This window comes from Lissotriton helveticus, chromosome 8, assembly GCF_964261635.1.
Source record: "Lissotriton helveticus chromosome 8, aLisHel1.1, whole genome shotgun sequence".
NCBI classification, from domain to species: Eukaryota; Metazoa; Chordata; class Amphibia; order Caudata; family Salamandridae; genus Lissotriton; species Lissotriton helveticus.
Window position 1 is genome coordinate 1,539,322,969 of NC_136069.1, and position 10,000 is coordinate 1,539,332,968.

The following is a 10,000-nucleotide window of genomic DNA, read 5'->3' on the forward strand; positions in this document are numbered from 1 at the left end:
TGCGGGCGACCAGATGGCCGAGGCGATCCGGGAGACCAGATGGCCGAGGGGATCCTGGAGACCAGATGGCCGAGGGGATCCGGGAGACCAGATGGCCGAGGGGATCCGGGCGACCAGATGGCCGGGCACGAAAGGGACGCCATCCGGTCGCCCCGTGCCCCCACGAAGGAGGGAGCGGGCGCCCGGGGCATGGCGGGCCGGAGGCCCGGGGCCCCAGCCGGGCCACAGCCATGGAGGCTGCCAGGGGCCGGCGGGCCCTCCGACCCGGGGCCCGCTTACACCTTGACAAGCAGGGGAGGCCTGCAAGGGACCGACGGACCCCTGTCCTGGGCCCTGGGTGGAGCGGCAGCCCGGGGGACCGGGCCCAGGGCCGGAGCGCCCGACCCGGGGCCCCGACCGGGCCCCTGGACCCAGCCGGGGCTCCCAGGCCCGGAGGCACAGGGGAAGCCTCCCCGGGCCCGCCGGACCCCGTCCCGGGCACCCTGCCCCGCGGCAGGACCCAGGACGGAGCCCGGGGTGGGGAGGCCACCCTCCCCGGGGCCCTCAGGGGCCCCGGATGGAGCTCCTGAACACAGACAAGCAAGGGGAGGCTCCCCGGGCACATCGGAACCCCTTTCCGGGCCCTTGGCAGTGCGGCAGGCTGGGAGACAGGGCCCAGGGCCTGAGCACCCGACCCGGGGCCCGCCCGGGCCCCTGGACCCAGCCGGGGCTCCCAAGCCCGGAGGCACATGGGACGCCTCCCCGGTCCCTCCAGACCCCGTCCCGGGCACCCTGCCACGCAGCAGGACCAAGGACAGAGCCCGGGGTGGGGAGGCCGCCCTCCCCAGGCCCTCAGGGGCCCTAGCCACTGCTCCTGAACCCAGCCAAGCAAGGGGAGGCTCCCCGGGCACATCGGAACCCCTTCCCGGGCCCTTGGCAGTGCGGCAGGCTGGGAGACAGGGCCCAGGGCCGGAGCACCCGACCCGGGGCCCGGCCGGGCCCCTGGACGCAGCCGGGGCTCCCAAGCCCGGAGGTGCATGGGACGCCTCCCCGGTCCCTCCGGGCCCCGTCCCGGGCACCCTGCCACGCAGCAGGACCAAGGACAGAGCCCGGGGTGGGGAGGCCGCCCTCCCTGGGCCCTCAGGGGCCCTAGCCACTGCTCCTGAACCCAGCCAAGCAAGGGGAGGCTCCCCGGGCACATCGGAACCCCTTCCCGGGCCATTGGCAGTACGGCAGGCTGGGAGACAGGGCCCTGGGCCGGAGCACCCGACCCGGGGCCCGGCCGGGCCCCTGGACCCAGCCGGGGCTCCCAAGCCTGGAGGTGCATGGGACGCCTCCCCGGTCCCTCCGGACCCCGTCCCGGGCACCCTGCCATGCAGCAGGACCAAGGACAGAGCCCGGGGTGGGGAGGCCGCCCTCCCCGGGCCCTCAGGGGCCCTAGCCACTGCTCCTGAACCCAGCCAAGCAAGGGGAGGCTCCCCGGGAACAACGGAACCCATTCCTAGGCCCTTGGCAGTGCGGTAGGCTGGGAGACAGGGACCAGGGCCGGAGCACCCGACCCGGGGCCCGCCCGGGCCCCTGGACCGAGCCGGGGCTCCCAAGCCCGGAGGTGCATGGGACGCCTCCCCGGTCCCTCCGGACCCCGTCCCGGGCACCCTGCCACGCAGCAGGACCAAGGACAGAGCCCGGGGTGGGGAGGCCGCCCTCCCCGGGCCCTCAGGGACCCTAGCCACTGCTCCTGAACCCAGCCAAGCAAGGGGAGGCTCCCCGGGAACAACGGAACCCATTCCTAGGCCCTTGGCAGTGCGGTAGGCTGGGAGACAGGGACCAGGGCCGGAGCACCCGACCCGGGGCCCGCCCGGGCCCCTGGACCCAGCCGGGGCTCCCAAGCCCGGAGGCGCATGGGACGCCTCCCCGGACCCATGGAGCCCGTCCTGGGCATTGAGCCATGCCGTTGGCCTGGAGATGGGTGCCCCGGACGCCCGGGGGAGGTCTGTCTGGGACACATGGAGCCCGTCCTGGGCATTGAACCATGCCGTTGGCCTGGAGAAGGGAGCCCCGGACGCCCGGGGGAGGACTGCCCGGTACCCGTGGAGCCCTTCCCGGGTACTTTGCAACGCCGTTGGCCTCCTGGAGATGGGTGCCCCGAACGCCCGGGGGGTGGGCTGCCCGGGACCCGTGGAGCCCGTCCTGGGCACTCTGACCTGCTGTTGGCCCGGGGGAGGGACCCCAGACGACCGGGACCCGTGGAGCCCGTCCTTGGCACTCTGACAAGCCGTTGGCCCGGGGAAGGGAGCCCCAGACGACCGGGACCTGTGGAGCCCGTCCTGGGCACTCCTGTATGCCGTTGGCCCGGGGAAGGGAGCCCCGGACGTCCGGGACCCGTGGAGCCCGTCCTGGGCACTCCTGTATGCCGTTGGCCCGGGGAAGGGAGCCCCGGACGTCCGGGACCCGTGGAGCCCGTCCTGGGCACTCTGAAATGCTTTGGCCCGGGGAAGGGAGCCCCGGACACCCGGGGGGGAGGACTGCCCGGGACCCGTGGAACTCGTCCTGGGCACTCTGACATGCCGCTGGCCCGGGGAAGGGTGCCCCGGACGCCCGGGCCCGTGGAGCCCGTCCTGGGCACTCTGACAAGCCGTTGGCCCGGGGAAGGGAGACCTGGACGCCCGGAACCCGTGGAGCCCGTCCTGGGCACTCTGAAATGCTTTGGCCCGGGGAAGGGAGCCCCGGACGCCCGGGGGAGGACTGCCCGGGACCCGTGGAACTGGTCCTGGGCACTCTGACATGCCGCTGGCCCGGGGAAGGGTGCCCCGGATGACCGGGGCCCGTGGAGCCCGTCCTGGGCACTCTGCCATGCCGTCAGCCTGGATGGAGCCCCGGACGCCCGGGGGGGCGAAGGCCCGGGACGCATGGAGCCTGTCCCGGGCACTCTGCCATGCCGTCGGCCTGGATGGAGCACCGGACGCCCGGGGGACGACTGCCCAAGAGCCATGGAGCCCGTCCTGGGCAATTTGACATGCAGTTGGCCTGGAGGAAGGAAGCTCCGGGTGGCCTAGGGAGGTGTTGCCCAGGCATATCCCATCTGGTCCCCATGGCAGAGAACCACCAACCCTGGAGGGGTGTCCGGGCATACCCTGCCCCATAGTAATCCGGAGGCAAATTACCCCCCTTTCTTGCAATCTGTGCACGCGAGGTGACAGAGGGGACCCAAGGCGTGAAAGAACCCGACCTCATGGAGCCCTCGCTGGGATCCGGGAGGCGAATGGCACCTCATTAAGACTTCCAGGGAAGTTCGGCCATCTGGTCCCCCCCATAGGAAAGCGTTGCGGGCGACCAGATGCCCGAGGGGATCCGGGCGACCAGATGGCCGAGGGAATCCGGGCGACCAGATGGCTGGGCATGGAGGTGAAGCCGCCTGGACTCTTCCCCACCCCGTCCCCGTCCCGGGACGAATGCCCGGGACGCATGGAGCCCGTCCTGGCCACTTGACGTCCCGTCCTGGGCATTGAACCATGCCGTCGGCCTGGAGAAGGGAGCCCCCGGACGCCCGGGGGAGGACTGCCCGGTACCCGTGGAGCCCTTCCCGGGTACTTTGCAACGCCATTAGCCTCCTGGAGATGGGTGCCCCGGATGCCCGGGGGTGGGCTGCCCGGGACCCATGGAGCCCGTCCTGGGCACTTTTACATGCCGTCGGCCTTGAGGTGGGTGCCCTGGACGCCCGGGGGAGGCCTGCCCGGGACCCGTGGAGCCCCTCCCGGGTACTTTGCCAATGCCGTTGGCCTCATGGAGATGGGTGCCCCGGACGCCCGGGGGGAGGACTGCCCGGTACCCGTGGAGTCCTTTCCGGGTACTTTGCAACGCCGTTGGCCTCCTGGAGATATGTGCCCCGAACGCCCGGGGGGAGGGCTGTCCGGGGCCCATGGGGCCCGTCCTGGGCACTGTGACATGCCGTCGGCCTGGAGGTGGGAGCCCCGGACGCCCGGGGGAAGGCTGCCCGGGACCCGTGGAGCCCTTCCCGGGTACTTTGCCATCCCGTTGGCCTCCTGGAGATGGGTGCCCCGGACGCCCGGGGGAGGTCTGTCCGGGGCCCATGGAGCCCGTCCTGGGCAGTGTGACATGCCGTCGGCCTAAAGGTGGGAGCCCCGGACGCCCGGGGGAAGGCTGCCCGGGACCCGTGGAGCCCTTCCCGGGTACTTTGCCATCCCGTTGGCCTCATGGAGATGGGTGCCCCGGACGCCCAGGGGAGGTCTGTCCGGGACACGTGGAGCCCGTCCTGGGCATTGAGCCATGCCGTTGGCCCGGAGAATGGAGCCCCCAGACGCCCGGGGGAGGTGTTGCCCAGGCATATCTCATCTGGTCCCCCGGGCAGAGAACCACCAGCCCTGGAGAGGTGTCCGGGCGTACCCTGCCCCTAGTAATCCGGAGGGAAATTACCCCCCTTTCTTGCAATCCGTGCACGCGAGGTGACAGAGGGGACCCAAGGCGTAAAAGAATCCGACCTCATGGAGCCCTAGCTGGGATCCAGGAGCCGAATGGCACCTCATCGGGACTTCCAGGGAAGCCCGGCCATCTGGTCGCCCCATTGGAAAGCATCGCGGGCGACCAGAGGGCCGGGATCGAAAGGACTCCCAGCTCCCCATCCATCCCAAGCCTTCGCGGTAGGGTTCCTGACTGCCTGCCCACGCAAGGCAGGGCTCTTGGACCCCGGCTGGGCCTCAGGCGCAGGTTGGACCACCGGAGCTCTAGGGCCCGGACGACCTGGGGGAGGAATGCCCGGGACCCGTGGAGCCCGTCCTGGGTACTTTGACATGCCGTCGGCCTGGAGCTGGGTGCCCCGGACGCCCCGGGGGAAGCTGCCCGGGACCCATGGAGCCCGTCCTGGGTACTTTGACATTCCGTCGGCCTGGAGGTGGGAGCCCCGGACGCCCGGGGGGAGGTCTGCCCGGGACCCATGGAGCCCGTCCTGGGTACTTTGCCAATGCCGTTGGCCTCATGGAGATGGGTGCCCCGGACGCCCGGGGGACGAATGCCCGGGACGCATGGAGCCCGTCCTGGGCACTTTTCCATGCCTTCGGCCTGGAGCCCCCAGACACCCAGGGGAGGACCACCGTGAAAACCATGGAGCCCGACCCGGGCACTCTGCCATACCGTCAGCCTAGATGGAGCCCCGGACGCCCAGGGGACGAATGCCCGGGACGCATGGAGCCCGTCCTGGGCACTTTTCAATGCCGTCAGCCTGGATGGAGCCCCGGACGCCCGGGGGACGACTGCCCAGGAGCCATGGAGCCCGTCCTGGGCAATTTGACATGCAGTTGGCCTGGAGGAAGGAAGCCCCGGGTGGCCTAGGGAGGTGTTGCCCAGGCATAGCCCATCTGGTCCCCATGGCAGAGAACCACCAGCCTCGGAGGGGTGTCCGGGCGTACCCTTCTCCCTAGTAATCCGGAGGAAAATTACCCCCTTTTCTTGTAATCTGTGCACGCGAGGTGACAGAGGGGACCCAAGGCGCGAATGTACCCAACCTCCTGGAGCCCTCGCTGGGATCCGGGCGGCGAATGGCACCTCATCGGGACTTCCAGGGAAGTTCGGCCATCTGGTCGCCCCATAGGAAAGCGTTGCGGGAGACCAGACCCGAGGGGATCCGGGCGACCAGATGGCCGAGGGAATCTGGGCGATCAGATGGCTGGACACGGAAGTGAAGCCGCCTGGACTCTCCCGACCCTGTCCCCGTCCCCGTGCCCGTGCCCGGGATGCATGGAGCCCGTCCTGGGCACTTTTCCATGCCTTCGGCCTGGAGCCCCCAGACACCCAGGGGAGGACCACCGTGAAAGCCATGGAGCCCGACCCGGGCACTCTGCCATGCCGTCGGCCTGGATGGAGCCCCGGACGCCCGGGGGACAAATGCCCGGGACGCATGGAGCCCGTCCTGGGCACTTTTCCATGCCTTCGGCATGGAGCGCCCCGACACCCTGGGGAGGACCACCCTGGAAACCATGGAGCCCGACCCGGGCACTCTGCCATGCCGTCGGCCTGGATGGAGCCCCGGACGCCCGGGGGACAAATGCCCGGGACGCATGGAGCCCGTCCTGGGTACTTTTCCATGCCGTCGGCCAGGAGCCCCCTGACACCCAGGGGAGGACCACCGTGAAAACCATGGAGCCCGACCCGGGCACTCTGCCATACCGTCAGCCTGGATGTAGCCCCGGACGCCCGGGGGACGAATGCCCGGGACGCATGGAGCCCGTCCCGGGCACTCTGCCATGCCGTCCCGACAAATTCGTACGGACTCCTAACCTTACGACACGGATCGGAATCGAGCCCTCTCTGACCCAGCAGTTTCAGGCGCCCGGGGGACGAATGCCCGGGACGCATGGAGCCCGACCCGGGCACACTGCCTTGCCGCCGGCCTGGATGGAGCCCCGGACGCCCGGGGGACGAATGCCCGGGACGCATGGAGCCCGTCCCGGGCACTCTGCCATGCCGTCGGCCTGGATGGAGCCCCGGACGCCCGGGGGACGACTGCCCAAGAGCCATGGAGCCCATCCCGGGCACTCTGCCATGCCGTCCCGACAAATTCGTACGGACTCCTAACCTTCCGACACGGATCGGAATCGAGCCCTTTCTGACCCAGCAGATTTCAGGTTGATTTGCTATATACTTTACGTACGATTTTATGGGGGCCGATTCCGATCCGGTACGTAAAAGCAAATACGACCGACATGTCGGACAACCACGTACACCCAGGGGATAGGACTGCCCGGGTCACATGGACCCCGTCCTGGGCACTCTGATCTGCCGCCGGCGCCGGGGATCGAACCGTGATCACCAGATGGGGATATCCCAAAAATCTGGCATGGATACGGCCCGCCAGGACAGGTTTGGGCACCCCTGTTGTACGGACTCCCAAGCCCTACGGTCCTTCTGACACGGATCGGAATCGAACCCAGCAGATTTCGCGTTGACTGCCTCTATATCAGGGGTGCCCAAACCAGTCCTGGCGGGCCGTATCCATGCCAGATTTTTGGGATATCCCCATCTGGGGATCACGGTTCGATCCCCGGCACCGGCGGCAGATTAGCCCAGCACCAGGTGACTCTGGGAAATAGCTGGCGCCGCGGCTAGGGCGGCTGACTCCGGAATCTGGAGATTTTTTTATTTAAGGTTTTTGTAGAGCGCGTAGTAACCCTCGAGCATCCCAGAGATCAGGGTTCGATCCCCGGCACCGGCCGCAGATTAGCCCAGCACCACGTGACTCTGGGAAATAGCTGGCGCCGCGGCTAGGGAGGCTGACTCCGGAATCTGGAGATCACGGTTCGATCCCCGGCACCGGCCGCAGATTAGCCCAGCACCAGGTGACTCTGGGAAATAGCTGGCGCCGCGGCTAGGGCGGCTGACTCCGGAATCTGGAGATTTTTTTATTTAAGGTTTTTGTAGAGCGCGTAGTAACCCTCGAGCATCCCAGAGATCAGGGTTCGATCCCCGGCACCGGCCGCAGATTAGCCCAGCACCACGTGACTCTGGGAAATAGCTGGCGCCGTGGCTAGGGCGGCTGACTCCGGAATCTGGGGATCACGGTTCGATCACCGGCACCGGCGGCAGATTAGCCCAGCACCATGTGACTCTGCGCAATAGCTTGCTTAATCTTCCCAACGGCCCCTAGCGCCTAGAGACCCTTACGGGTGATTGTGCGCCTTACAAATGTGGATTATTATTATTATTATTATTATTTGGGCCGATTACGATCCGGTTCGTAAAAGCACATCTGCCCGAATCTGTCGGACAACCACGTACGCCCGGGAGAGGACTGCCCGGGACCCGTGGAGCCCGTCCTGGTCACTCTGACCTGCCATCGGCCTGGAGAAGGGAGCGCCGGACGCCCGGGGGGAGGACTGCCCGGGACCCGTGGAGCCCGTCCTGGGCACTCTGACCTGCCGTCTGCCCGGGGAAGGGAGCCCCGGACGCCCGGGGGGAGGACTGTCCGGGACCCATGGAGCCCGTCCTGGGCACTCTGACCTGCCGACGGCCCGGGGAAGGGAGCCCCGGACGCCCGGGGGAGGACTGCCCGGGACCCGTGGAACTCGTCCTGGGCACTCTGACATGCCGCTGACCCGGGGAAGGGAACCCCGGACGCCCGGGAGCCGTGGAGCCCGTCCTGGGCACTCTGACAAGCCGTCGGACCGGGGAAGGGAGCCCCGGACGCCCGGGACCCGTGGAGCCTGTCCTGGGAACTCCGGCATGCCGTTGGCCCAGGGAAGGGAGTCCCAGATACCCGGGACCCGTGGAGCCCGTCATGGGCACTCTGACAAGCCGGTGTCCCGGGGAAGGGAGCCCCGGACGCCCGGGACTCGTGGAGCCCGTCCTGGGCACTCTGGCATGCCGTTGGCCTGGGGAAGGGAGCCCCGGACGCCCGGTGGGGGAGGACTGCCAGGGACCCGTGGAGCCCGTCCTGGGCACTTTGACCTGCCGTTGGCCTGGAGATGGAAGCCCCGGATGCCTGGGGGAGGACTGCCCGGGACCCATGGAGCCCGTCCCGGGTACTTTGCCATGCTGTTGGCCTCCTGGAGATGGGTGCCCCGGACGCCCGGGGGAGGACTGCCCGGGACGTATGGAGCCCGTCCAGGGCACTTTTCCATGCCGTCGGCAGGGATGGAGCCCCGGACGCCCGGGGGACGACTGCCCAAGAGCCATGGAGCCCGTCCTGGGCAATTTGACAAGCCGTTGGCCTGGAGGAAGGAAGCCCCGGGTGGCCTAGGGAGGTGTTACCCAGGCATAGCCCATCTGGTCCCCCTAGCAGAGAACCACCAACCTTGGAGGGGTGTCCGGGCGTACCCTGTCCCTAGTAATCCGGAGGGAAATTACCTGACTTTCTTGCAATCTGTGCACACGAGGTGACAGAGGGGACCCAAGGCGCGAAAGTACCCGACCTCCTGGAGCCCTGGCTGGGATCCGGGAGGCGAATGGCACCTCATCATGACTTCCAGGGCGACCAGATGGCCGAGGCGAGAGGGGCGACCAGATGGCCGGGACCAAAATGACGCCAATCTGCCTGCCCCGGAGCTGCAGGGCTCTGGGGCTGCAGGGTTCCGGGGGCTGCAAAGCTGCAGGTCTCTGGGGCTGCAGGGCTCCGGGGCTTCAGGCCTCCCCGGGCCCTGATGGACCCTCCGTCCCGGGCGCCTCCGACCCCCGGCCGGCTTGCAGGACGGAGGGGGGATTCCCGCACCACTGGGCCCTGCCGGACGGGGCTCAAGCCCCGGGCCCGGTCCCCGGCCCCAGTCCCGGCTTTCCGAACCCTAGGCCGGGCCGGGGAGAGCCTCCCCTGGGCCCCCGGTGGACCCTCCGTCCCGGGCGCCCCGGACCCCCGGCCGGATTGCTGGACGGAGGGGTACCAGCACCCTCGGGGCCTGGCCAGATGGAGTTCAAGCCCCGGGTCCGGTCCCACCTTCCGAACCCTAGCCAGGCTGGGGAGAGCCTCCCCGGGAACCGGTGGAGCCCCGTCCCCAGCGCCCGGACCCACTGGTGGCCTGCGGGACAGGGGGCTCCAGCACCCTCGGGGCCTGGCCAGATGGAGTTCAAGCCCCGGGTCCGGTCCCACCTTCCGAACCCTAGCCAGGCTGGGGAGAGCCTCCCCGGGCCCCGGTGGAGCCCCGTCCCCAGCGCCTGGACCCACTGGTGGCCTGCGGGACAGGGGGCTCCAGCACCCTCGGGGCCTGGCCAGATGGAGTTCAAGCCACGGGTCAGGTCCCAACCTTCCAAACCCTAGCAAGGCTGGGGAGAGCCTCCCCGGGCCCCGGTGGAGCCCCGTCCCCAGCGCCCGGACCCACTGGTGGCCTGCGGGACAGGGGGCTCTAGCACCCTCGGGGCCTGGCCAGATGGAGTTCAAGCCCCGGGTCCGGTCCCACCTTCTGAACCCTAGCCAGGCTGGGGAGAGCCTCCCCGGGCCCCGGTGGAACCTCCGTCCCGGGCGCCCCAGACCCCCGGCCGGATTGCAGGACGGAGGGGTACCAGCACCCTCGGGGCCTGGCCA